This window comes from Palaemon carinicauda, chromosome 16 (genome assembly GCF_036898095.1).
Source record: "Palaemon carinicauda isolate YSFRI2023 chromosome 16, ASM3689809v2, whole genome shotgun sequence".
Taxonomy (NCBI): Eukaryota; Metazoa; Arthropoda; class Malacostraca; order Decapoda; family Palaemonidae; genus Palaemon; species Palaemon carinicauda.
Window position 1 is genome coordinate 41,549,400 of NC_090740.1, and position 27,282 is coordinate 41,576,681.

General features: G+C 47.9%; 1 protein-coding gene and 1 pseudogene across 1 annotated transcript in view; one reads left to right on the forward strand and one right to left on the reverse strand.

Moving 5' to 3' along the window:
• The window catches only part of LOC137655729 (pentatricopeptide repeat-containing protein 2, mitochondrial-like), a 264,814-nt gene that overhangs the window by 88,359 nt on the left and 149,173 nt on the right, over positions 1-27,282 (reverse strand). The window lies entirely within an intron of this gene.
• Positions 21,335-22,456, forward strand: LOC137655895 (uncharacterized; annotated as a pseudogene).

A 27,282-nucleotide genomic window follows, 5' to 3' on the forward strand; every position in this document is an offset into this window, starting at 1 on the left:
TAAAAGTGTTTAATAGTAAACCTTAATTTTACCTATCTTTTATATTACAATACCAGGTCAGAGTTCCAAAACTATTGGTAAAATTAGAGAAAAAATTCCAATAATAGATAACATAAGATGTCTAAATATAATACAATAAACATAGGTAACATATATACATCATAAGAATGGGTTAATGTGCAATCCAGATGAAGGTCAAGGTTAAGGCAGGGACAATAAGCAAGGGAGGTAGGAGAAAAAGCACTAAAAGGGGAAAATATTTTATGAAGATTAGACCCTGATATAATGGTTCCGTTATATCCGGAGGAACCACATTCCCTGCTGCTACTGTTGCAAATTTTAGGGCTTCCAAGTATTTTAGGTAGTGGCGTTTGAATGCTGCTGGTGATTTCCAGCCCGTATATCTGTTTAAATCTTCAAAATACATGTGATGAAAATGACAAACTTATAACAGTTTGTATTTTTCCTAACATACAAACCCGAATTCTTTACTATAGGAGATATTCTAGCGCGAGGTGGAAAATACGGCAGAAAAACCTTAACAAAGTTGTTAACAAATGGACAGGTAATTACCCACCTGTCAGTGGTGGGGGACCGCCGGTCGGTAGCTGCTGTTTACCTTCAATCGGATTCTAGTTAGGACTATCCTAGGGGGGCGGTGATGGAGGAAAGATTTGTGTAAAGAATTTGGGTTTGTATGTTAGGAAAAATACAAGCTCTGTTATAAGTTTGTCATTTGTTCCTACATTAAATACAAACCCTCATTCTTTACTATAGGAGACTTAGTCTTGAGGCCAGGGTGGCCAAGGAGTTCCATATCATTAGGGAAGATAGTCCTCAGACTAGACTCTTTTGAAGCAACAATCTTCCGTTATCTTTTTTTTTTTTTTTTTTTTGTAGATCCCCAGAATCACAGTACGACTGAAGGTTTGCAACTTCATGGAAACAAATGTTTCAGGATGAAGTGGGTCAGGAACATTCGACTCGGACCCCTTCAAACTTAGAATTCCCCCGACCTTGCCAAGGGGAACTTATACTAGGTGAGAGGAATCAGATGAGTATCATACCTTATTTCCATTGGCGAGTCCAGGTGAAACTGGATACAGGCTAGGATCCCCAGATGTGGGGAGAAGGAGACGAAGAAGATCGATGGATGTCCTTCTTAAAACCTAGTGTAACCCAGAATCCTCAACCAATGGTTACTGTCCCCTGAAAGGACGAATGGTAGTAACAGCATCTGTTGACCTGTCACAATAGGCCCTATAAAAAGGGTGTCTAGAGACCTGTGTCACGTCGCTCAAATACTGAGCAGTGAATGTAGATTGGCGTTTCCAGACCCCACCACTTAAGACTTGGGAGACTGAGAAAATTCTCTTAAACGTCAGAGAGGTAGCCACTCCCCTAACTTGATGGGCTCTGGGTTGTGCTGCCTCTGGGTCTTCGTGAAAAGACCTCGCAATAACTTTCTTAAGTCAGAAAGAGATGGTGTTGCGAGAGATTCTCTTCTTTACCCTGTTGGTACAAGGAAGAGATGACGGAGACGTGGTCTGAAAAGTCTGGTGCGCCTCAGATAGTAACGACTGGACTGCATCCTGTGTTACCTATTGAGAGTGGAAATTCTCGAAATCTCCCATCGGTAGATGAAGGATTATGAGTCTAGCCACCAAGCCCGGTACGAAGTTGTGAGACACTACTCCCCCCCCCCCATCTCTGGGTGACGCAAGACAGACCATGTAGCTCACTGACCCTTTTAGCGGAGGACAGAGGTACGAGGAAGACAGTCTTAAGGTTCAAAGAGTAGTCTGAGGCCCTTAAGGGCACATAGGGCAGACCCTTCAGCGAACGTAAGACACGTCTCAAGGAGATGGTCTAATCTTAAGTGGGGGACAAGATCACTCCAACACCGAAACAACCAAGGTGATGTCTTCTGAGGCGAAGAGGTCAACCCCTTCTCCGTCTACAGATGAGGCTCAAGGCTGCGCGATAGCACTAAATCGCCGAGACTGAGAGAAGCTTTCCTCACTGAGGTACAAAAGGAAGTCTGGGAACTACTGATTCTTCCTTTTGAGGATCCAATAGCTTCACATTGTCGCTGTTGTAGCGGTTAAGAAGTCCATTGTCTTAGCCCCAGCAGTTAGGACTTCTTGTAGGGTCTGCCTGGAGTTTTGGTTTGACAAGTCCTTGTGGCTCGCAGGGTAGCCGACTGTATCAGACCACGTGTCAAGCCAGAAGGGACATTGAAGTCGCTTCCCTTCTGTGACTGAGAAGAGCCTGGAAGAGTTGAGTGTCTCTTCGAGGATTAGCCTGGTGTGAGCCTCGGCGTGAAGGGATCTAAGATCAGAGGAGAAGGTTGACGTCTCTGAACTCGGAGAACAGACCAGGTTTAAAGGTCGCTCAAGAAAGGCAGAGGCGAGGGACAGTGACATTGCACTAGCCGTTAGGACAATATCCTAGAAACTGACCATATATGGTCAACGACCAAGCCTCCTCTCCATCCCAGCTAGGACCAGGGAAGGCCAGGCAGTGGCTGCTGAAGACTCAGCAGATAGATCTATAGGCTCCCCCCAACCTTAGCTTACAAGGATGGTAAGGTTGTAGGCACTGAAGGCTCTAACGAGTCTGGGCGGGACTCGAACCCCAGACTGTTAATACATAGCCTGTCTAAGACTGGAGAGTCAAAGGGTCGAAGAGACAGATGCAAATCTCCGAGGCATGGGATATAACACATAGTTTTTAGAGTCCTTAAAAAGGAGGATTCTAAGTCCCTCGACGGCAGCACTCACGAGGAATCCTCAGGCTGCGATAATTCCTCGCGTGTTATTACAAGAAAAAGTGGAGACGCGAGTAGCAGACAAACCTTATATCTTACCCCTCGTATCTTTCTTATCGAAAGGGGAAGAATGGTAGAAGTCGGAGTGTCTGGAGGTAATGGCGAAGACCGCTGAAGAGAGTCGGAAGGCTCTGTCATAAGAGTAAACTCTTAATGACGATGATCGCGTGCATAGCGCTAATTGCGCACGTGCAAGGACACTCTGTGCTAATTGTTTTGAGAGCCCGACTACTCCGCATAAGTGAAACTCGAAGGTTCCAAGTTGTGTGAACTCGAAAGTCCAACGCGACAGAGGCCCGAAGGACTCCTAAGGTCATGAGAACCCGTAGGATAAACATGACGAAAGTTTAAAGGCTCCCGATCACGCCCCGCGAAAGGGTGATCGTCACGAGACCCCGAGGGGTCAACATGAGGGGAACCACTAGGATAAAAAAAGACGTCTCCTACCAGCACGAGGAGGAGAACGTCAGGGATGAAAATAACTCCTCCGTAGGGTAGATTTGTTCTCCCGAAGGAGAATGTCGCTTAATATAAGGCTCTCGCTCTGCCCCTGGAGGAGAACCAAAAGGCGTAAGAGGGAGGGGCGTAGATTAGTAAACTCTTACAAGTTTCTTCTCGTGATTGGTAGGAAGGTTCTCCATAAGGAGGTCGCCTAAAACAAGCTTTCTCCCTGCCCTATGGGGAAAAGCGTAGGCGTATTAACTTTTCTCTCTCAACGAGGGAAAAGTCTTTCCGAAGGAAGGATTGCCAAAGGCAAGATTTCTCCCCTCTCTAAGGGGAAAAGCGTAGGTTTAATAATTTCTCTCTCGCGAACGAGGGAGAAGTCCTCCCGAAGGAGGACATCACCTAAACAAACTTTCTCCCAGATCTATGGGAAAAAAGCATAGGCGTAATAATATCTCTTTCGCGGACGAGAGAGAAGTTCTCCCGAAGGAGAACGTTGCTAAAGTCAAGTTTTCACCTAGTTCTAGGGAAAAAACGTAGGGGTAAAAATCTCCCTCTCGTGAATGAGAAAGGAGTCCTCCCGAAGGGGGACTTGGCCTAGGACAAGCTTTCTCACAATTCATGGGGAAAAGAGCATAGGCTTAATAATCTCTCTCGCGAACGAGGGAGATGTTCTCCCGAAGGAGAACATTGCCTAAGACAAGCTTTCCCCCAGTTCTATGGGGAAAGAGCAAAGGCGTAAAAATCTCTATCTCGCGAACGAGAGAGAAGTTCTCCCGAAGGAGAACATTGCCTATGACAAGCTTTCCCCCAGTTCTATGGGAAAAAAGCGAAGGCGTAACAATCTCTCTCTCGCGAACGAGAGAGAAGATCTTCTGAAGGAGGGCTTCGCCTAAGGCAAGTTTTCTCCCAGTTTTACGGAAAAAACGTAGGCGTAAAAATCTCCTCTCGTGAACGAGAGAGAAGTCCTCCCGATGAAGAACATCGCCTGAGCCAATCATACTCCCAGGGAGAAGTTCCCCCCGAAGGAGGCATAAGCCTTAGACTTGCTTTTCCCCAGCTCCAGGGGAGAAAGCAGTCTTCGGGGACGAGATAGCAGAGGTAAAACTCATTGAGCTGTTCGCAATTCCTTACGAAGGAGGGAAGGTTGCTGACTGTCTGAAGTGGGGAGGCTTTCTCTCAGAAGGGGGGTGAATCTTTCACGCAGTCCAATTCCGAGGAAGGTTATCACTCCCTCGTAAAGGAAGGATCTCTAATCCCTGGAGGCGAACCTCCTTTCAGCAATCTAAGTTTCCCAATAAGTTGATCAAGTTGCAGGTGGAGAACGAGTGTTACCGCATAACATGGGCAGCTCATGATCTGCCACATGAAGCGCAGGATAACGAACAGAGCGGCCGAAGCCCTCGGCATCGCGTTCTACGTCGCTGCTATCTGGGTGTTTTCTTTTAGCCTCTCTAACACGTTTCCCTTTTCCCTTCTGCTCTCAACCGAAGAGAAGAAGGGGCGAACCCCTGCATCTTCTTTCGAGGTTTCCGAGAGACTCGAAATCCTTAACTCATTAGGGAGCAAAGGAATTAGGGAGGTTGTCCTGTTTGAAACACGGGAGCGAGGGATTGACCCCGCGAGTGTATGATCGGAGATTTGCGTGTGTAGCGCTAATTGTGTGCGAACACCTGCGTGACTGGGGTCTGAAGACTCTGCCATAAGAGTAAAACTCCTGATTGTTATGGGCGTAGTGTTGGATGGGTGTACGCGAACACTCCGCGTGACAAGAGTCCGAAGACTCTCTGACCTAAGAGTAACACTCTTGATGACCTGTGTCACGAGAACCCGTAGGTTCAGCGTGATCAGGCGTGCCCCTAGAGGTTGTGTTGCGAGAACCCGAAGGTTCAGCGTGAACGTGCGTGCCCCTAGAGTTTGTGTTGCGAGAACCCGAAGGGCTAGAGCAATGAGAAAACGGAAGTCTCCCTTGTCACGAGACACCGAAGTGTCAGCGAGACTAAATGCACGAAAACCCGAGGTTTCAGCAACTAGCTGTGAGAAAACGAAGGGATAGCGCCCGGGAAACCGAGGTTTCCTTGTCACGAGACCCCAAAGGGTCAGAGATCGAGAATTCAAAGGCAAGAGCGATCTCTCTGAAGATAGAGAGAAAAACAAGGAGAAGCGCTCTACCTGACTTTTTCTAGAGCGGACGGAGACCCTCAAACTAATATGCGAAGAAGAGGGTTAAAGGTTAGGACGTGCTTTGCCCTTGGCCGCGCTCCTGGTTTCTTAGTTGATCCCTCGCACGACAACGACAGCGAGGCAGAACAATGACGATAGGGATCTTTCTTCTCAGGTTTGTGGCATGTGTGTATATAATCTCGAGGCAGGAAGTCTCGGGGGAGAGACAGAAGGCGAGAAAGAGCGAGAATGATAACGTCTCTTCCTATTTCGCCCGTCTCTTCGGTGAGAATATCTAGGTGAAGGCGTAAACGGACGTGCGGGAGAGTTATCTCGCACGTCTGTGCCAGCCGTAGGGAGCGTGCGCGCAGGAGAAAATTCCCTAGCGTGCGCGCATATCCTTGCGGATGCAGGAGAAGGCTGGTGCGCCGGTAAGTGCTGGCGCATTAATAAGCGCTGGCGTGTTGCAAAGCGCTAGCGCGCTGGTAGGCACTGGCGCTGTGGGAGAAGGTAGCATGGCTGCCTTGTCAGAAGACCTTCTAACAGTAGAAAGTTGACGTGCAGGTTTTACCTGTCGCGTAGGATGGTGTTGGGCGCGTATGCGCACGTGCAGGAGAATGTTGGCGCATGGAAGCGCATAGGAGAGCACTGGCGCGCAGGAGAGTGCCATTGCGCAGAAGAATGGTGGCGCGTAGGAGTTTGTGCGCGGGTGAGCGCATGGCCTCTTGTTGGAGCGTATATGCATGTTGGCGCATACGCTCTTGATGCCCTATATTAGGGTAAGAAGGAAGCGCTCTTAAGTTTGTGACCAGAGTGTTTAGTCTAGCGGCGAGACATCTCGTGAAGAGAAAGAAGGCGAGGAAGAGCAAGAACGATTATGTCTCCTCCTATGTCGCCTGTGACTCCAGAGAGAACGACTGGGCAAAGGAGTGCGATCTCTCCTTTTCCTCTTCTCTATCTCTCCCTCCTAGCCTCCGAAGAGGGAAGGACAATGAAGTGGAGGAGGAGGAGAAGGTACTGTGAAGACCACTTCTACATACTTGGCAGGGGAACCCATTCTCCGCAGGGTAGCAGAACACCCATGACCTCCTAATGGGGCATAGGGAAAGAGGATCCACATCCAGCGGTGACATAAGGGCTTTATGAACACTCCCTCAAAATAGAGGACATCATCTACAAAGAAAAAGAAAAAGGATTAATCAAAAAAAAAAAAAAAAAAAAAAAAAAAGAAAGGCTAGTCTGCCAGCAAATAAAGCAGGAGCAGTGGTGTTACCACTGCGACGGCTAGAATTCGATTGAAGGTAAACAGCAGCTACCGACCGGCGGTCCCCCACCACTGACAGGTGGGTAATTATCTGTCCGGTCGTTAACGACCTTGTTAAGGTTTTTCTGCCGTATTTTCCAGCTCGCGCTAGAATATCTCCTATAGTAAAGAATGAGGGTTTGTTTTTAGTGTAGGAACAAATAATTGACTGTTGTAGCTACTGCTCGGATATCATGGGCATGTGGGACTGATTCTGGGTTGGCTTGTTTAATAAAATAAAGAATCTGTTGTCTGATTCCTTTCAGGGAAATGGTTCCTCCATTCTCTCTAATAAACAAAGGTCCTGAAGAATTTTTGGAAGTTCTATTCAAATAGGCTTTGTTCCGTAACCGAAATACAAACCACGCTATTTACAGAGGGTTTACCTTTTAGCTCAGCTGAAATGGCGAGCCATTAGAATTTAACGAGGGTGTATTACCCCCGCGCTAGTTAGCGGGGGGGGTAGGGGAGTGGTAGCTAGCTACCCCTCCCCCCCTCACACACAGATGAATGCTCACTTTCACTTTTGGCTCGGACTGTGACAGACGTCTCTGTCTTGGTCCTCTCTTGGCAGCCATTGTTTGTTTTGTCTTTACTTAATCGCTTACTTTTCATTTACTCAATATATATGTAAACATGTTTTCATGTTTGTATATATATTTGAGTATAGAAATCAGTAAGTTTCCTTTTCAGAGTTGTGTGTGTAGTGTACGATATTTACGTGGAGTCCTCGGCAGTTAGGCCACCACGGCGTAATTTTATGGGTGGCGATCGAGTTTGACTTATGTCTTTCTCTCTCTCTCTCTCTCTTGAGGTTGTTCACCCTTTTACTACGTGTTACTACGCCCTTGTAGCTTCCTTTCCGCGTGGGGGGGTTGCTACGCCGTACGTTTGTCTCAATTAGTTTAAGAATCTAATTGTAGTTTTTTTTTTTTAAATTACATAATTACATAGTTACATAATTATAATTGTTATAATTCTGTTTGGTTACAGCCCTCCTTCCGTGAGTGTAAGTGGTTGTGAGGGCACGTGCCTGTTGTGTAATTCTTGTTTCCTTTCCCTCGGGATTCCTCTTCGGAGCCTTCCCGGGGGAATGAATGTGTACTTCTTGCAGTATCCATTGCTCGTCTATGGGTTATCGCTCGCCGACCACCAGCTCTCGCCGACCACCAGCTCTCGCCCTCCTTCTGCGCTCCCTCGCTCACCTTCGTTTGCGTTCCTGCGTTACCGCGCATGGGCGCTTCCAAGTTCGCCCACGCGCAAATCTTTGAATTACCGTCGCGCGAGCTCCAGGGCGATTGCGACCACGATTCCCAATGGGGTTTTCGCAGCATGGCCAGCCTGGCGAGTTCTTCTGGAGTGTATTTCCAGAACACGGCCTCACACCGTAAACGCAGAGCATGGCACTTGCAAGAATAGGAGAAACTTAAGGGAGATCTGAGCAACACTCCTCTTTCCTGAACCTGGGTTAGCCCTTCCCCGTCATTCCCTGGAAGGATTTTTGGCGGGGGGGGGGGCTTTCCGTTCGAGATTTCTCCATCGGACAAGGGGTGACTGCTTACCCCTTCCTCTGGCAGCTTACCAGGTCCTTTCCCTCCTCGGTTACGGCCCGAGGTTTGGTTCAAGGAAGCTACAGGAAGATCATGGGTACTTTCCTCCTCTCGACCTCAGGCACCTTGGCCTTTCGTCGTTAAGTATCTAACTTGCGGACAAGCTCGATGTTATACCATCTGGACGCGCTGACTGAGGGCTTCCTTCGGGTGTCTCATCTGTGGAGGTCGACGACCTCAGACACCCTTCCATCCTTGAGAAGAGTTTGTTTGTGCCCAAGGACAGAGACTTAGACAGCGGCTGTGCGGAGGAAATCGACTTCCGTTTTCACTCCTCCAAGGCGCTTTCTTCCAGACTCTGCAGGGCTCCAGCGCCTTTTCTTTCAACCACGTCGGCCTAGGTTATCGGCTACGACAACTGGGACAAGGTGTCCAATTGCAGTTCCCTCCTGTCAGGAACAGATGGCACGGGAGGCTCCCCCGGGGGGGCATAGTCCTAAAAGGAGCGGCAGAGATCACGAACTCTAGGATTGCAGGTTTTTCGCTGGGAGGATGCTTAAGGTTACTCATCCAGATGACAGCTTCCCGATGCCCATTCCCGCACAATCTCTGTGATCAGCCAAGGATATCGCGCCTGCCGTCTCTGTCAGCGAATTCAGTGTCTCTGAACCTCTATGCCATAGCGTCAGCAAGAGTTGCCCGGTTGGGCAGAATGATCCATACCTTAGGCGAAGGTCTTCCTTAGGATCATCGACGGCTTCACCCCCTGCCTCTTCAGTCGATCCTTTCTTGTAAGGAAGGATCTGAGAGGGGATGTCCGTAGTCGACCTCTCAGCCCTGATCAAGTTTGTCGAACAAACTTCGGCCAGCGTAGACCAGCAGAATCGATCAGACTGGTAACGAGGCGACAGGACTCCTTAAACCCTGGATCGGAAGGATGGGTACTTTCAGTTTCCATTCCATCCATCTTCCAGGGAGCTCGTCGAATTCAGCCTAGACTGCAAGTATTCCTGCTTATGATGCAGTGTGGCTATCCCGCCGTGGCATAGCAGGTTTGTTTCCCCAGAGAACTCTCCCTGCCTTCCTCTTGGCCGCTCAGGTGCAGGCTTCCGCCTCCTCTGCTGTTTGGAGGGCTGGTCAACTCCGGTAGGCTCGGGTTCGACCTTCTTCAGCGCCGGGACAAGCTTCCGGATGCTTACCATGAGTGTGGGCTCATGGTATTTTGCTTGGAGCCTTCTCTTCCTCTGCCTCAACATCTGGAGTATCTGGCCATGATATTGAGTCAACGGCCTTACCACGTTAGAAACCCCGCTTCTCGTCCATCCAGCGAGGTTAAGCAACGTCGGTTCTGGTCGGTACTTGGATGGGTGACCACCTGGGGACGCCAGATTCTGTTACCACATCCTCCGAGCCTTCCTTTCAGTTGACTGTGGCAAGACTGAGGAGAGTCGCAGTACCTGTTCTCAGTCAAGCAGAGCTTTCAGCCCTACCTTGGAACGTTTCCTAGTTCTCCTTTCCTCATTGACCCGTCTATAGTCCGAACGGTCGCCTCAGGATAAGTTCCATGTGGGGCGGTCCAAGTTCCGGTGGTTTCAGGCAACGTTTAACCGGACTTCCTGGCCCCTATGGGACCAGCGGAACTATTAGACCTGCAATGGGTGTTGACCTATGGAGCCTCTTGATGGTAGTGGATATTCTCGTCCTTTCCCCACATTCTTGATGCTGTTCTCGGACTCGTCAAAGGAAAGGGGGGGGAGGGCATGTTCCGGTCCAGGCCTATGGTCAAGACCTGAAGGATACCTCTCCATCATTCAGGCAGGCTTAGGGGCCTTAGTCTGGCCCCTCTACAGATCCTACAGCTCCTGCCGAGTCGCCCCGTGCGCGTCGACTTCATGATTCTGGCGTATTCTAACCAGCAGGGGACGCATTTTCACACCTTCACATCTTGCAGTAGAGATACCGGGATGATTGAGATTCTCTCAATACCACCATCGGCTCTCTCATTCCAGGCAGGGGAATGTTCTCTCCTACTATCCGAGCAGAGCCTCGTAGAGAGTGTACCTGGGGGTCTTTGACCTTGGGTAACCAGCAAGTACTGGTCTGGGGGACCTGATCGCGACAGCTTGGAACCTCAAGCTTCCGCTGTTCTTCCCCCCAGTCTCAGACCCCGAGACTCTGGCAAGATGCATTCCGGTGATGGTGGGACAACTTCGACGCCTGCGTCTTCCCTCCTTTTTGTCTGTGGACAATGGGTCTCAACAAGACCAGGTTGTCTGTCAACCTTTCAATGGGAGAGCTCCACTGGGACTATGCGCAGAACGGTTTCTGGACCCTCTGCTTCCCCTGACGGAACTCCCGGGAGAGCTTCTCCCACGGCGCAGACTACTCAAGCAACCACACTGAGACATCTCTCCCGAACCGGGGCGTCGCTTCGGCTTCATGCCTGGAGACACTACGCCTCCTCCTCAAGAAGAGACAACCCGCTACAGTCGCGGTACGGAGGTCGCGTCATCTGCGATAGTCATCCACAGGGGTCTTCCAGGCAAAGTGAAGAGTCTAAGGTGGTTGGTGCCGTGGGAGATATACCTCTTCCCTTGAGGCCTCTTCTCCAGCAATAACGGTCTTATTGCCTTTCGGCGGGAGGAAACTCCTTTCCGCTCTCGGCAATGAAGCCTGTCGCTCAGCCTTTCCCTGACCTTCAGGCTTAAAGGAATAACTTTTTCCTGACCGCTGGATCTATCCTCGCTCATGCGAAGCTACGATCGTCCCTGCCCTAGTCGGAGGAAGACCTCCAACTTGGAGCATGGCTCGGACTTTTAGTCCTTTAAGAGATCTTCTCAAGACTCTTTACGACAGGCCTCGGATTGTATTCCGCCTTGGTTCTCCTGCTCACTCTGGCCACGGCCAGTGTGTAAGCAATCTTCTTGGTCTCTTACGACTCCCCCCTTTCTAAGGAAGAGGGGAAGGCAACATTCAGGTTCGCTCCTGAGCTGTTGGCTAGACTCAGAATCTGGGGGTCCCGGCCCTTCGGTCCAATTCATTCAAGATTTCGAGTCTCCATTCTGTATCTGATGTCCCAAGACCTTCTCTTTCTTGCCAGTAAAGGAATCGAGAGGTTAGCGCTGGGAACAGCTACAGTTTGTCCTCAGTTGCAGCCGATTTGGGAGCACAAGGAGGACACGGGGGAGAGTCACCAGTATACCTCTTCAGCCCGGACTCAGGGACATTCATCTCGACCTGTCTCCAGACCCTCCCCCGTCACGTCGCCCTACAGCACGATGTTGGATACATCGCAACGTCCCTCGCCTTCGAGTAATACTACTCTGTGACGCAGGTGCTACAAGCTGGAGCCTGGAAGCGTCTAATGACCTTCGCAGCCCGCTTCCTGCAGGGCGTGACCCACAGGAGTCTCGATACGTTTTCTATCGCTCTGTGGTGGCTACACAACAGCTGGTCTAACCTCAGGCTCCTTTTTGGACAGGTAGCATGAACGAAAGAAGTATGTCTGGCTCTTATTTCTTTCTTCATCATCCCCTCTACGGGGAAGCAGCATCCTGGTCTCTGCATAGCTGACCTCGAACCTCTGCAGGTAAACCATGCTTCCTTGTGTTCCGAGTATTGAGTCAATACTGTCGCGTCCCCCATACCCTGACGAAGTGGTATTGGGAACGTCCTAACCCAGAGTTCCTTCTGGAACTCCAGGTCAACTGCCTAGGACGGGTCACACTTCTTCCTTCACACACAAGCTTACGTAGGCCACATGGTTCCTTGCGGAGCAAGGAACTTGTGAGGTGCAGGGACTCCTTTTCTCGAGTGCGACTCACTCGGATTCTGAGTCCCCGGCTAAAGCCAAAGCCAGTATGGCTGGGGACTTTCCACCCTACCTAAGGGGTAAGTCACCCTCTGTAAATAGCGTGGTTTGTATTTCGGTTACGGAACAAATGACAAATTCGAAGATAATTTGTATTTTTCCTAACCATACAAACCTTAGCTATTTACACATATTTGCCCGCCAGCCCTGTCCCCCAAGACAAGTCCTACCTCTAAGTGAAAGTGAGCATTCATCTGTGTGTGAGGGGGGGGGGAGGGGTAGCTAGCTACCACTCCCCTACCCCCCCGCTAACTAGCGCGGGGGTAATACACCCTCGTTAAATTCTAATGGCTCGCCATTTCAGCTGCGCTAAAAGGTAAACCCTCTGTAAATAGCTAAGGTTTGTATGGTTAGGAAAAATACAAATTATCTTCGAATTTGTCATTTCAGAGTGTTAACTGGACACAGATAGATCCTGTGGAAGTGGAACAATCTTCCACGGGGACCATCTATTCTGTGGATCCTCATTCTTTGCTAAGAATTTTCTATCTGGAGAGATTAATATTTCACCAGAAGAAAGAAAGTCAATATGATTTGGTTCTCTAGATAATGCTGAGAGTTCAGATATTCTGGCTCCTGAGGCTAAACTTATTAAGAATAACGTCTTCCTAAGAAGTGTTATATAAGTGCATGAGTCATTATCAGTGTCAGAAGCTAGTTTAAGGACATCATTTAAAAACCAGGAAACTGTGTGAGGACGAGTTACTGGTTTTAGTCAAGCACAAGCTCTTGGAATAGACGAAAAATACGAATCTGTAAGATTAATATTAAACCCGAACTGAAATATTTTCTTTAAAGCAGATTTAACTGTAGTAATTGTATTAGTGGCTAGGCCTTTTTCAAACAAAGTTCTGAAAAAGGTAACTGCCAGATTTGTAGTCATTGTCCGAACCTCTGAGTCTTTCAGAAATTTGGTTAGCTTTCTTACAGCAGAATCATATTGCCGAAGAGTAGATTCTCTTTTGTCTGACTCTAAGAACAATGTGTTAAGGGGGTCAATCTCAGCATCTTTTTGTGCTGCAAATTTCATAAAGTCCATAAAGTTAGGGCACTCTGAATTCTTGAGGAAGCTGACACACTGTGAGTTTGTTACTATCTGTGTTAACTTTGGGTTGGGAATCCGCTGAGGGCGGAGTCCCAGTTCCACCAAGAGAGGAAACCAGTTGCTTTTGGGCCAATTGGGGGCTACCAGGGCAATCCGTCCTTTGAAAGTCCAGAGCTTGTCCAGGACTTTCATTAGCATGTTTATGGATGGAAACAGGTAAATCCTCCACCAGTTCCAATCTATGGCGTAGGCCAGAGGGTCCAGGTTGGGGCCTACGTAACATTGTAGCTTGTGGTTGGATTCTGTGGCAAATAGATCTACTTAGAGATCCGGGACTTGTTGGCAGATCCAATTGAATGACTTTTTGTCTAAGGACCATTCCGACTCCAGCGTAGTTGTCCTTGATAGTGCATCCGCGACCACATTTCTTACCCCAGCCAGGTGAACAGCTGACAGGTGCCAATGGTTCCTTGTCGCCATTGAAAAGATAGCAATCATCACCTGATTTATGTGACTTGATTTGGAACCTCCCCAGTTTATGCAGTGGACTATCACTTGGTTGTCTAGTATTAGTCTGATATGTTGTTTCTTTGACGGGGAAAGTCTTTTTAGAGTCAAGAACACTGCCATGGCTTCTAGGATATTGATTTGTAGTTGACGGAATGTTACTGACCACAACCTTTGGACCTTTTCGTATTGCGAGTAGCCTCCCCAACCGCTTAGGGAGGCATCTGTATGGATTACCAATGCCGGCGGTGGGAATCGTAAAGGTACTGATTTTGCTAGGTTTTATACTTTCGTCCATGGTTGAAGTCTTTTCCTTAGTATTGGTGGAATCCGAGTGATTTTTCCTGTTTGCTTTGGACCGCCAAACTCGATTGAGGTCTTTCAGTTTGGCTTTCAGTAATGTGTCTGTTACTGATGCAAACTGGAGTGAGCCTAGGATTCTTTCTTGGTTTCTCCGGGACGTTAGTTTGTCCTTGCAAAAACATTTGTGTTTCTTGCTATCTCTTCCCTCTTCTTTGGTGGAATAGACAGCTTGTGTGTGGTCAGGTTCCATTGTAGACCTAACCACTGGAAGCATGTTGCTAGAGTAAGACGGGACTTTTTGAAATTTATTTGGAATCCTAAGTATTCCAGAAATTTTATTACTTTGTCCGTCGCCTTGTGGCATTCCTCGATGCTGTTGGCCCAGATAAGCCAATCGTCTAGGTAGGCCACTAACTGTGTTCCTTGAGTCCTCAGCTCTTGGACTACTGTCTCCGCCAACTTTGTGAATATCCTGGGCGCTATATTGAGTCCGAACGGCATCACTTTGAAGGTATAAGCCTGTTTGCCTAGCTTGAATCCTAGGAAAGGACGAAAATGCCTTGCTATCGGAACATGAAGTAAGGTCCGCACCTGTGAGATGGTCAGCGTATGGTACTTGTCGCATTGAATATATGCATTCAAATGGGACAGATCTAAGATTACTCTTCGTTTGTCTGAGTCTTTCTTTGACACGCTGAACAAGTGTCCTTGAAATCTTAAGAGTTTTACCTCTTTTATTGCTTTCTTCAGAAGGAGATCTTTGGTGTAAAGTGTTAAATCTGCCGTTGGAAACTGATAAAAACTGGTTGGTGGAGGGGGCCCTTTTATCCAACTCCACCCCAGACTTTTCGTTATGATACCTTATGCCCATTTGCAGAAAGTCCAACGGCTCCGTAAGAGATACAGCCTTGCTCCTACCTGGGGAGTCTCACTGGCTTGCAGAAGGTCTGCTTCCACGGTTCCCTCGAAATCCTCTACCTCTCCCGGAAGCTCTTCCGCTGCCTCTATTCCGGAAGGCTCCCCTAGCTCTACTATCTCTCGCATGCCTATTATATCTGTGAAACACTCCCTGTGTTTCAAAGGAAGGGTTATATGCCGGAGACAAAGTAAACGGAGAAGTGGCTATCGCATGTTGAGGTGGCTGACTCACCCACACATATTATTGTTGTGACTGGGTTTTTGAGGTGGAAGGCTGGCTCATCTGGGATACTGGCATTGCCTGTATCACAGCTTGAGCTTGTGGCCCTTGGAAGGACTGAAACTTCCTTGGTCTTTTCCTGCCTCTTGATTGTGTTCCGGTGGGCTCATTTTCTTTTAGGAATTAGACCCCACCGGACTCTGAGGCTTTGGTTGACTCTAGCTGCTTCCCCAAGGACGTTATTCACCACATCCTCTGGGAATAAGTCCGCTCCCCAGATTGAGGCTTTAATTAATCTGTTAGGCTCGTGCCTAATGGAGGCCTCAGCTAAGATGTGTTTTCGGCAATTGCGCCAGGCCACTGCAAAGTCATATGCATCACACTGGAGGGTGTGAAGCAAAGACTTTGTTAAAATCTTGAATAGTGGCTCCTCGGCATAGACTAATGAAGTCATCTCCGCCATCGTAGCTGAGTTGATGGATCTACTCAGTCTGGTTCTTGCCTCGTACTCTGTCTTAATCAGAGAGTCCGAAAGTCTAAGGAGTCGTTCACTGAATTGTGTGGTGGCACAGTCCGGATTCAACTTCCCTGCAGTGAAAGTAGCTGGTGCGTCAATCCAGCATTCTTGGTCTCCCAGGAACAACAGTGAAGTTAGGTCTGTTTCTTTCAGTTGTGGCATGTGCTTGTCCTCCATAGCCGCCTGTAAGGTAAGGTCTACAACCTTTGTGGTGCATGGTGTTGGGGTTTGCCCTTCCACCACGAACATAGTGTATGTTCCTTTATGGGGCGTCAATTTTGTATTGACGCATTCCCACTCATTTAATGTCTGGACCCAGGCGGACTGAACTTGCTCTTTTGGGTACATAATGGTTTCCTTGGGAACCTTATCTACCCTTACTAGCGCTTCCTCTGTCAGGCGCGAGTATCCAGGGAAGGGAAATTGTAATCCCACCGGGTAGAATTCAGTCTTCTACCGGACGGGTACCACATCCTTCGATTGTTAACATGCCCTCAGAGAACAGTGTATGCAGAGCCAATCGCCAAGGGTTGTTTTTAATGAAAGCCGGGAGCTTTGATGCGTCCGGAACCACAAACTGCTGTTGTTGTGGTAATCCAGATAACAAGAGATTCTCAATGACCTGTGCCGCCCAGTGAAATGCTCCTTTTACATCATTTCTAAGGTAATAACTGCTATGAATTTACCAGAGAAAAAATTGTATAGGAATGCTAGGTTGAACCCAGCTTGCTCACCTTAATAAGGTGTCGGTATAATACTGGGGCGTGATAAAATCACAACCAGAGGTCTCGTACCATTTAGATATCTCCTGTCAGCATCCCCGAACAGCGAGGTGCCGTTCAACATCCTAGCTCCGATCGCTACTACGAACGATCCCACCCACGCCAGTGACGTCACTCCTTTTCATAGCACCTGTTTTGACGCTGTTATTCTTTTTTCGGTGTGTACCCAGGATTTATCCCAGGATGTCGGATTCTACCGTTACTCCACCTAAGTTAAGTACCAGATCTATGAGTTTTGAGATTTTGGAGGTAGTCTTGCCCTTGGTTATTATTTTATCTCAGTTTTTATATTACGCGACCCCGCATCGGGTCCGCCATGCTGGCTGGCTACCTCCCCTCTCTCTCTCTCTCTCTCTCTCTCTCTCTCTCTCTCTCTCTCTCTCTCTCTCTCTCTCTCTCTCTCTCTCTCTCTCTCGTTCTTAACGCTTTGCAATGAGTCTTCTATACTGATTGTTTCTCGTTCTGAACTTTTCTGGGTATCCACGGTTCACACTCCGTGTTATTTTATGCTATGGTATTGTTCTGTTATTACGATAACAGTTATTTTATGATATTACGATATCGTAGTTCACATTAGGTTGGCATGCCTGGTTGCCTTCGGTCGTTACTAGTTTTACTTCGTTTTACGTTTTTATCGTTCGTAGTAGCGATCATATTAGCGTATATGTTATTTTACTAGTATTATCTAGTTCGTCGGGACTTTCGCGAGGCAGTTCTTTAGTTTAATGTATTTTGTCGGCACCTCACCGACACCTTGTTATGTTGCCAGCCCTGCCTAGCTCGGTCTCCCCCGCGCTGTTAGGCTCGGTCATCCCCTGCCTCTCCGTTCGTCCCTTCGTGCTATCTTACGTTTATTATCATCATTGTCCAGCATGCCTCCCTTTTTTCATTTTATTACCATATCAGTTATATTATTATTTCATTATCCTAGTCTTTCCGTGTGATCATTTTGTTGTGGGTCTCAGTTCAGGTTGGTACGCCTTTTCTACCCCACTCGTTAGCCTCCTCCCCCCTCCTCCGCCCCGACACCCCCACTCCAGGGATGTCATCACTCGCTCTCATGTCGAGTCTCGGAGTCAGCTTTTGTGTTACGTATATCCCCTTTGGGAACATCGCTTAGCTCCGTCCCGGGCGGACCCTGATCGTGTGTGAGGCTTGTTATACATTATTTTTACAGTTCTTCCCCTACCCTTCCGTAGTTGTTTCTCCCCGCCGCCTCGATTGGCCATCGGTAGGCGGGAGGGATCCGGCTCGGTCTGGGATATTATGTTGTGTATATCCATATTTATACACATTTCATTCCTGCTACTTCCTCCCGGTCCCGCACCTCACGGACCCATTACAGATCCCTCCATTTCTCCCTCCTCATATGGTGTTCCGCACTTCACGGACTCCACGTGTCATTATACTGTATTTCCTTACGGGATCCCCGGACGTAGCCTTCGCCTTATCCCCATGTCGAGTTTGATTAGTTCCTTGTGCCGTCGACGGGTTTGACCCTCGACTCCCCCCCCGTGTCCGCCTACTCCGGTAGGTTTTCATGAGCCCTGGGCTCTCTCAGTTGTTTCCCCGGAGCCAACGTTACCTTTAACCACTAGGATTAATCTCATTTATATATTCACACATATCTATATAATCCCCTGTTCTCGACTTCCCCCCCCCCCCGTGTATGATCACGATTATGGACTGACTTATCCTTATCTGTATTACTCTACAGTTTAAGTTTATTTATTTACCGCTACAGCGGTGTATTTTAAGCTCCCGGAGCCCCCGGGCTCCTCCAGCTTACCTACGGGATACTTATGTATCTTTTATTTTACAGACAGTACGCTGTTCGATGACGGCATTCTCGGCGGTCCTTAGCCAACCCTGCGGCCACGATGTGTGTCGCTCACATGCCCATTGTGCTGTCCTGGTGGATGATCTGACTGTTTGACATCCGGACAATTGTGTAGTATGCTACAAGCTGGCCTCCACTTTAACCTCTGACTCGGTAAGTGGAATTATTCTTAGCCATTTTACAGACTTGGCAAGTGGAGTTACAATTAATTACAATTAATTAATTCTAATTGCATCATTTTTATTTTGCTCCTCGCATGCCCTCTTCTATGGCCTAGTGTTTCGGAGGCTCCTGATCTTCTCCTCTTTTTCTTCGGCATGAATATTCCTTACCTTCACTAATAGTCTGTTCTCTTTCAGAGCTCCGAGCCTGCTAAGACTTCGGCTCTAGCGACCCTCAAGGTCTGGATTGGCGGCTTCGCCCAGAACGTGAAGGCTAAGCAACCTTACATCTTATCTGAGCAATGGTGTTCCCTCCTTTATCCGCATGCAAAAACATCAGCTGCGGTCCCCAAAGAGTTGGCGGACCCCATCATCGAGAATATTGAATCCCTGCTATTGGCCCCGGACCAAGAAGAGATGAGCGGGACGATAACGGAAGACGTCGCAACCCTTAATTTGGACGAAGAACCCATGGTTCTTGAGGAACCCGACACAGGTAGGGAGATAGGTGAGTCAGGTGGGTCCCGGGCTGAGATTCCTCTCCTCAGCCCGACTTTCTCTTCTACTTCAGCCCAATCTTCCTTTTAAGGTTTTCCGGGGACTTCCGGTGCTGATCTCCAGCTCCAGTCTGTTATCCCCAAGGTTAAGGCTCACCACAGGCCTTTGCATAAGACCCACAAGTCTTCAAAATCATCGAGGTCGTCCAAATCTTCCTCCACTAGAGTCCCTAAAGACTCCGTCGCCGTGCCCTCGACTTCTCAAGGACCGGTCTCCGCTTCGGCATCCGTTCCCCCTCCGGCGGAACCATTTAACCAGGTGGATTTCTCGGAGAAGCTGTTTTCTCGTTTTGAGACAATGTTGCCTTCCCACACACAAGCCATTGTGACTCTGCAGCAGCAGCAAGAAAGGGTTGCCAACGTCGAGAACCTAGTCCAGGGACTCATGCGTTCGGGGCTGCCACAACAGCAGCAATATGCCATCCCCGACGCCTCTAAGCTCCCACCGTTTACCAGGAGTAACCCCTGGAGGTTAGCTCTACATGCGCCCCTCTCGGACGGCATGTTGTCCATCGAAGGTTTCGGAACTCGACCGATTGAAGACTTCGAGTTCTACCCGCCGGGTCTGCAATTTCCCTTTCCCGGCTTCGCCCGCTTGACTGATGAGGCCCTGATCCGCCTAGATAAAGTCCCTAAGGAGACTGTGATCATCCCCAAGGAACAGGCCTAATCTGTTTTGGTCCGCGCCTTTAACGAGTGGGATTATGTGAACACAAAGCTCACACCCCATAAGAACTCGTACACAATGTTTGTGATAGACGAGCATACCCCTACTCCATGCACAACCAAAATCATGGAGATCGCCTATCAGGCTACCAAGGAGGAGAAGCCCTTACCTCAGCTTCGAGAGACGGAATTGACTTCCCTTCTCTTCCCTGGTGACCATGAATGCTGGCGGAACGCCCCGTCTACCTTCACGGTAGGCAAACTGAGCCCGGACTGTGCCTCGACGCAGTTTAGTGAACACCTCCCCAAGCTACAGGAGTCCCTAATCAAAATAGAGTTTGAGACCCTGTGTAGGCTCAGTAGGTCCATTAACTCTACAGCTCTATCAGAAATGACCGTTGCCACTATTCGGCACGAACCCAATAGGCTCATCAAAGCCCTGGTCTGGGGTCCGGACCTCTTCCCGGAGGACCTGGTTAACACTGTTCTCAGCGAGGCAGCTAGAGTTAGCCAAAGCCTCAAGGTTAGGTGGGGCCTAGTTTCCAAGAGGAAATACGAACGGACTGGTACCCCAGCTCGTGGCAGGAAGAGGTTAAGGCCCTTCCACTCCTCGCAGTTCAGACAGCCTCTTCAAGTAGTACAACCTGTCCCGGTTCAATCTGTCCCTGTTTCACAAGGTTCCCAGCCTTCTACCTCTAAGGGCCAACCCCAACAGCAGTATGTGTTGGTCCCTCAGACACAAGTCGCATCGACTTCGTTTGCTGCCTCCCCCGCCTTTAACCCCACTTACGAATCTCAAGGTTCTTTCCAAGGCTACCAGCGCCACAGGGGCTCAAGAGGTGCCTTTCGTAGCCGAGGTGGCGGAAGGGGTTCCCACCGAGGCAAGGCTTTCCGCGGAGGCAGAGGCGGCAAATCATCCTCAAGCCATTGAGAATTTGCAGGTAGGAGGGAGACTATACAAATTTTGGGACCGTTGGAAGTTCAGCAATTGGGCTTCCAGCATAATTTCCAAAGGTCTGGGGTGGAGCTGGTTACAGGGACCCCCTCCACCAAACAGTTTCTACCAACTCCCAACGGAAGAGCTACGTTCATTCACAAAGGATCTGTTGCAAAAGAACGCAATCCAAAGCATACATCGCTTAAAATTTCAAGGTCGCTTATTCAGCGTGCCAAAGAAAGGCTCAGACAAACGAAGAGTAATCTTGGACCTGTCTCGTCTAAACTCCTTCATTTGTTGCGAAAAATTCCACATGCTTACCATCTCGCAGGTGCGGACCCTACTTCCCCGTGGGGCCGTCACCACCACCATAGATCTTACAGATGCCTACTATCACATTCCAACAACAAGGCATTTTCGTCCTTTTCTAGGCTTCAAGCTAGGCAAACAAGCCTATGCATTCAAGGTGATGCCATTCGGGCTCAACATAGCGCCCAGAATCTTCACCAAATTAGCAGAGACGGTAATTCAGGAACTTCGAACCCAGGGGATTCAAATAGTGGCTTATCTCGACGATTGGCTGATCTGGTCGAACAACGTCCAGAACTGCCATATGGCGACGAACAAGGTCCTCTCTTTCCTTCGACGGTTAGGATTTCAGGTCAACCTCGAGAAATCCCGTCTGGTTCCGGAAACCAAGTTTCAATGGCTGGGGCTACAATGGGACCTAAGTTCCCATACGTTGTGCCTGCCAAAAGCCAAAAGGAAGGAAATACCGAGGAACACGAAACAGTTTCTCAGGGACAAGTTGACGTCCAGGAGGAACCAGGAAAGAATACTAGGTTCCTTACAGTTCGCCTCCGTAACAGACATCATCCTAAAGTCCAAACTAAAGGACATAAACAGAGTGTGGCGCTCCAGAGCGACCAAGAAACGTCGAGACAGGCGAGCTCGTCTTCCCCCAATCCTGAGGAAAAGTCTGCAGCCTTGGACGAAGGTCAAGCATCTTTCCAAGTCAGTTCCCTTGCAATATCCGGCCCCGGGACTCGTCGTTCACACAGACGCCTCCCTAACAGGGTGGGGAGGTTACTCCCAACACAAGAAAGTTCAAGGGTTATGGTCTCTGATATTTCAACAAATGCACATCAATATCCTAGAGGCCATGGCAGTCTTGCTTACTCTAAAACATCTCAGCCCAGCCAGGAATCTCCATATCAGACTGGTCCTCGACAGCGCAGTCATAGTCCACTGCATCAACAGAGGAGGCTCCAGGTCAGCCCACATAAACCACGTTATGTTGGCGATTTTCTCCATGGCGACATCATACAAGTGGCATCTATCAGCAATCCACCTGGCGGGGGTCCGGAATGTGGTGGCGGACGCACTTTCCCGGACGACCCCGCTGGAGTCGGAGTGGTCACTGGACAATCGATCCTTCCAGTGGATCTTATCTCAGGTCCCGGGTCTCCAGGTGGACCTGTTTGCGACGGAATCCAATCGCAAACTAGAATGTTATGTAGCCCCCAACCTGGACCCTCAGGCTTATGCCATGGACGCTATGTCACTAGACTGGAACATTTGGAAGACGATTTATCTGTTTCCTCCGATAAATCTCCTGCTGAAAGTGCTGCACAAGCTCAGATCTTTCAAAGGCCGAGTGGCTCTGATAGCCCCCAACTGGCCCAAAAGCAACTGGTTCCCCTTGTTACTAGAGCTAGGCCTCCGCCCCCGGCGGATACCCAATCCTGTACTAACACAAGTAGTACAAACTCGCAATGTGTTAGCTTCCTCAAGGCTTCTGAATGCCCTAATTTTATGGACTTCATGAAGTTCGCAGCTCAAAAGGGTGCAAACATCGACCCTCTGAATACCCTATTCCTGGAATCAGACAAAAGAGAATCCACCCTCTGTCAATATGACTCAGCCGTCAAGAAACTGGCAAAGTTTTTGAAAGACTCACAAGTTGAGAAAATGACGATGAACCTAACTGTGACATTCTTTAGAACTCTCTTTGAATCGGGCCTAGCAGCCAACACGATTACTACGATCAAATCAGCCTTGAAAAAGATCTTCCATGTCGGCTTTGACATTGACCTGACGGACTCATACTTCTCTTCCATTCCAAGAGCCTGTGCCAGACTAAAACCATCAACTCGCCCTAGCGCAGTTTCTTGGTTCTTGAATGATGTTCTAAAGCTAGCTTCTGACACTTTGAATGACTCCTGTAACTATATGGCACTGTTAAGAAAGACACTTTTTCTTTTGAGCCTCGCCTCTGGCTCTAGAATCTCAGAATTGTCGGCCTTGTCTAGAGACCCAGGTCATATCGAGTTTCTCCCTTCGGGTGAGGTCCTTCTCTCCCCTAACAAAGTATACCTGGCTAAAAATGAGGACCCCCAAAACAGGTGGTCTCCCTGGAAGATTGTTCCACTTCCTCGGGATCCATCCCTGTGTCCAGTTACCACCCTGAAATCCTACTTAAGTAGAACTTCCACTACTTCCACAGGGCTCTTATTTATTAGAGAGAATGGAGGAACCATTACCCTTAAAGGAATTAGACAACAAATTCTTTATTTTATTAAAGTCATTCCCACATGTCCATGATATTCGAGCTGTTGCTACTTCAATTAACTTTGATGAAATTTGATGAGCTCACAAAATATACGGGTTGGAAGTCCCCTAAAGTTTTTAAACGCCACTACCTAAAACCTTTAGAAGCTCTTAAATTTGCCACAGTAGCAGCTGGGAATGTAGTTCCTCCTGAAGGCTCTGAGTCCTAATCACAACGTCTTGCTCTATCCTCTTTCCCTCCTGCCTGGCTTTCCTATTGTTCCTACCTGGTTTGGTTTTGTCCTTTGCCATACACCCTTATGGTGTATTATTTTTATTATACATTGTGATCCATCCTACAAATTGTTTTGATTTCATCCGTTCTTAAAATCCCTCGAGCTGATTTTATTCTATTATATTATGAATGTTATTATGGATTCGCAGTTTCTGCTTGATTTTATTATCATCCCTTTATGGGATTGTTTACCATGAGTTTATTACTGTTCATACCTATGTTGATTACTTACCTACGGGTTACCTTATTAAATTGTTTTCCAAGTTGATTATCACCATTCACACTATGTTGATTACTTACCTTTGGGATTCCTATCCCTCCTGTTTTGTTATTAAATTTCACCATGTAATGCTATTTTTGTGTTATTTTCTCCCCAGGTAGTTAGCCATATTGGGTCCCTATTCTCTGACACTATTTCACTGGGCGGCACAGGTCGGAGCCCAGAAAAGGGATTTTGACGTAGGAAAAATCTATTTCTGGGCGAGAGACCTGTGCCGCCCAGTGAACCCACCCGTCCCTCCCTACCGGGCCCCAATCTGGGGTGCTATAGGAGTGACGTCACTGTTGTGGGTGGGATCGTTCGTAGTAGCGATCAGAGCTAGGATGTTGAACGGCACCTCGCTGTTCGGGGATGTTGACAGGAGATATCTAAATGGTACGAGACCTCTGGTTGTGATTTTATCACGCCTCAGTATTATACCGACACCTTATTAAGGTGAGCGAGCTGGGTTCAACCTAGCATTCCTATACAATCTTTTCTCTGGTAAATTCATAGCAGTTATTACCTTAGAAATGATGTAAAAGGAGCATTTCACTGGGCGGCACAGGTCGCAGCCCAGAAATAGATTTTTCCTACGTCAAAATCCCTTCGTTAGACAAGTTGTAGGACCAAAAATATAACAGATAACACATATGTAATGAAAAAATGAAAAATAAGTTGTACTTTTTCTTAACGATACTATTAATTTTTGGGCTCAAGCCATGTCGTGCTGATGGAAGTTCCTTAAAGTAGCTTCCTAAGGGATATATGTACTACAGTGATATTCCCAGAGAATTTTACCTTTAGGTATCCAGAATTCTAACTCCTGGCGCGAATATCCTTAAATGTTCTCTCAAGGATATCGCATAATATCAGGGACGTATTTTTGACACGCCTCATAGCAATCTGCACCCCTAATAGCGTTTACGCTTCGAGGTGGTGTGGCAAAATAAAAGGGAGCCGTATCAAGGCTACCCCGTTCTCGTACTACTATTGAGTATGATAACAGAGCCATTCCCACGATGGCGGACATTCCTTATTTTGTAGAGATTTCGCTCGGTGGTATTCCCTGCTGATCTAACTTTTCGATCGTTTTTAAGGATTATAATTATACTTTCTCCATCTTCTTCCGCCTCTGGAAAGTTGAGTATCGGGTCTTTACTATGAGTATAATTTAGCTCCTGTTTCACAATGTAATTAGAGTAATTTATTGTGCTTAAGAGCTAGGCCAGTTACTGGAGGCGCCATGGGCGCCGTCGTTCGTTAGGCATGTGTTATTTAGATAGCAGAACGACTTCCAGCTTAAATAGCTTTATTTAATTATTTTAAGTATTTAGCTATTTAGGCAATTTTTCCTCGTAAAGATTTGATAATGTGCATAATTTTCCTTTCTCTGTCGATCGTATAGTTAGTTTCGGTGATTTAGGTAACCGAGATCTCGTCTAGCCTAGGCATCCTAACCTAGGCGTTTTACTATACGTTCAGACGTCCCCCGGTTACCCTCATGTATTGTTTTCAATTCAGCGGAGACTGATACCTCCTAGAATTATGTGAAACATTACACGTCTCTTCGGAGATTTAAGAGTAATCTCTTTCCCTCTGAGTGCCTTGAATTTTATTCAGACATGACTAACCTAGGGTTTTTTCCTGCCTCTTCCCTTAAACCGCTGGTTGTGGTATACCAGCAGGTTTTGGGATTTAGTCAGAATCTCAGAGTATTTAGTCTTATGTCGGCGACCTGCCGGAAGGCGAATGGGTTGTAGAATACCATCATTCCCCTGCCGGCTAGGCTGCCGGCAATGGAGGTTAGCCCTCCTTAGCCGCACTTGAAGTAGTGGTAGGATACCATCTTCTCCTTGCGACTATAAGACTAGTCCTGCGCCGCAGTCCTCTAGGCTGAAGAGTGATCTTCTTTTGCCTAGGATGATGTGGCACTGGAACTCTGTTTCTCCCGTGTTGCGAAGAGGCGGCAATGCCGCCATCCCCTTAACTGTGTTGGCAATCTCTAGGATGGAGAACTGAGACTCTCCTATCACCTAGGATTCTGCCGATACTGAAACAGAGTTTCTTTTAACAGGTGGTGGGACTGACAATTTTGCCAGTTCCTTTCACACTCTTTTCAGGACCCTGTTCCCTACCCCTCTGTCCACTTTTGATGGCCGAGCCATTGTCTTTCTTGGGCCGGCATCTTGCAACCTTACCATTGCCGGTAGGTTGCCGGAGCCGGCCAGACTCCCTCTCTAGCCCTGACATTGGCTGACGGCAATGCATACTGCCGGCAACCACATCATCTGTCGGCAGCTATGGTCCCTACCATTAGCCGATGACTGTCGGCAGCCATCTTGGCTGCCGACAGCTGGCGGCTGCCGGCAGTTGGCAGCTGCGGCAACTGGCAGCCGGCGGCCGGCGGCTGGCGGCTGGCGGCGGCGGCTGAGTGGGATATACAAATATATGTCTTTAATTTCACTAGTCCAACTGGCTTCATGCTAGATGGACCGTACTGTCATATGCTAATATGAAGGCAGCATAATGACTAGACTACAATACATGATGTACAGTAGCCAGTAGATTGCAGTATAGACTTACTGCAAATAGAAAATTACAGTACCATTATACAGTAGTAATTTCTAACATACCTTGGGTACCCTTGTACGAGCATTCCGCTGGTACCGCTCATATATTGAATGAATAGTTTTCTTCAATATTCTAATTGAGAATCAGTCATCCTGACCCCACAGTATTAACATTATTTTGGGACAGTGAATTGGTACTTCTCTACCCATAGGGGTAAGAGCCCTTCTACTGGGAGTTACTCAATAGAGGAACCCCCATGTAGTTAATACTGAGGGGAGGTAACAGCATTTGCTTGCAGGGGTACACAAGTACGTATCTCCTACTATCCCTTTATAGCTTACTATCCTAAGCTATTCTGTTGTAGATGACCTTTGCATGTTGATTATCAGGGAGATAATCCTTTGTATACTCATTTGGTTTTCCCTTCTTTACAGGAGGAACACCAGATACCTTGTGCTGCAGTCCTCTGCAAGGCCAAGAGTAAGTATTTTTACGGTCATAACACTTGCAGGTTTCATGCCCCCTGCAATATTATTTCCGGATCCCTACATTATTGGAACCTACAGGTTTGCAATATATGTCTGACATTAATGTCCGAAGGTTTTGAAAATCCCAAGTCTACGGAGACTAGGGATACAGCTCAATATAAATTACGCAACTGGGTGAGAGGCTTCCAAAAAATCTCTCCAGGACCCTTCCTACCTACTTATAGGATGCGTAAGCTACTATTTCCGAAAGCAAGCAAGGAAATAGTAGTACCTCAAGAGCCAACTACATCCCCTGACGGCCAGAAAACCTTTGGGATTGAGGGCAAGAAGTGCCCCAAGGTAGAAGAGAAAAATGTCGTGTCGGAATTTCCTCCGCTCATGCCGGCTATAGAGCCGTCGATGTCGACATCTTCGTCTTCTACTCCTCTATTGGATAAAATGGTACAATTATGTATCCAACTGAAGAATCAGATATAGGGCTTTCGTAAACAAAACAAAAAGC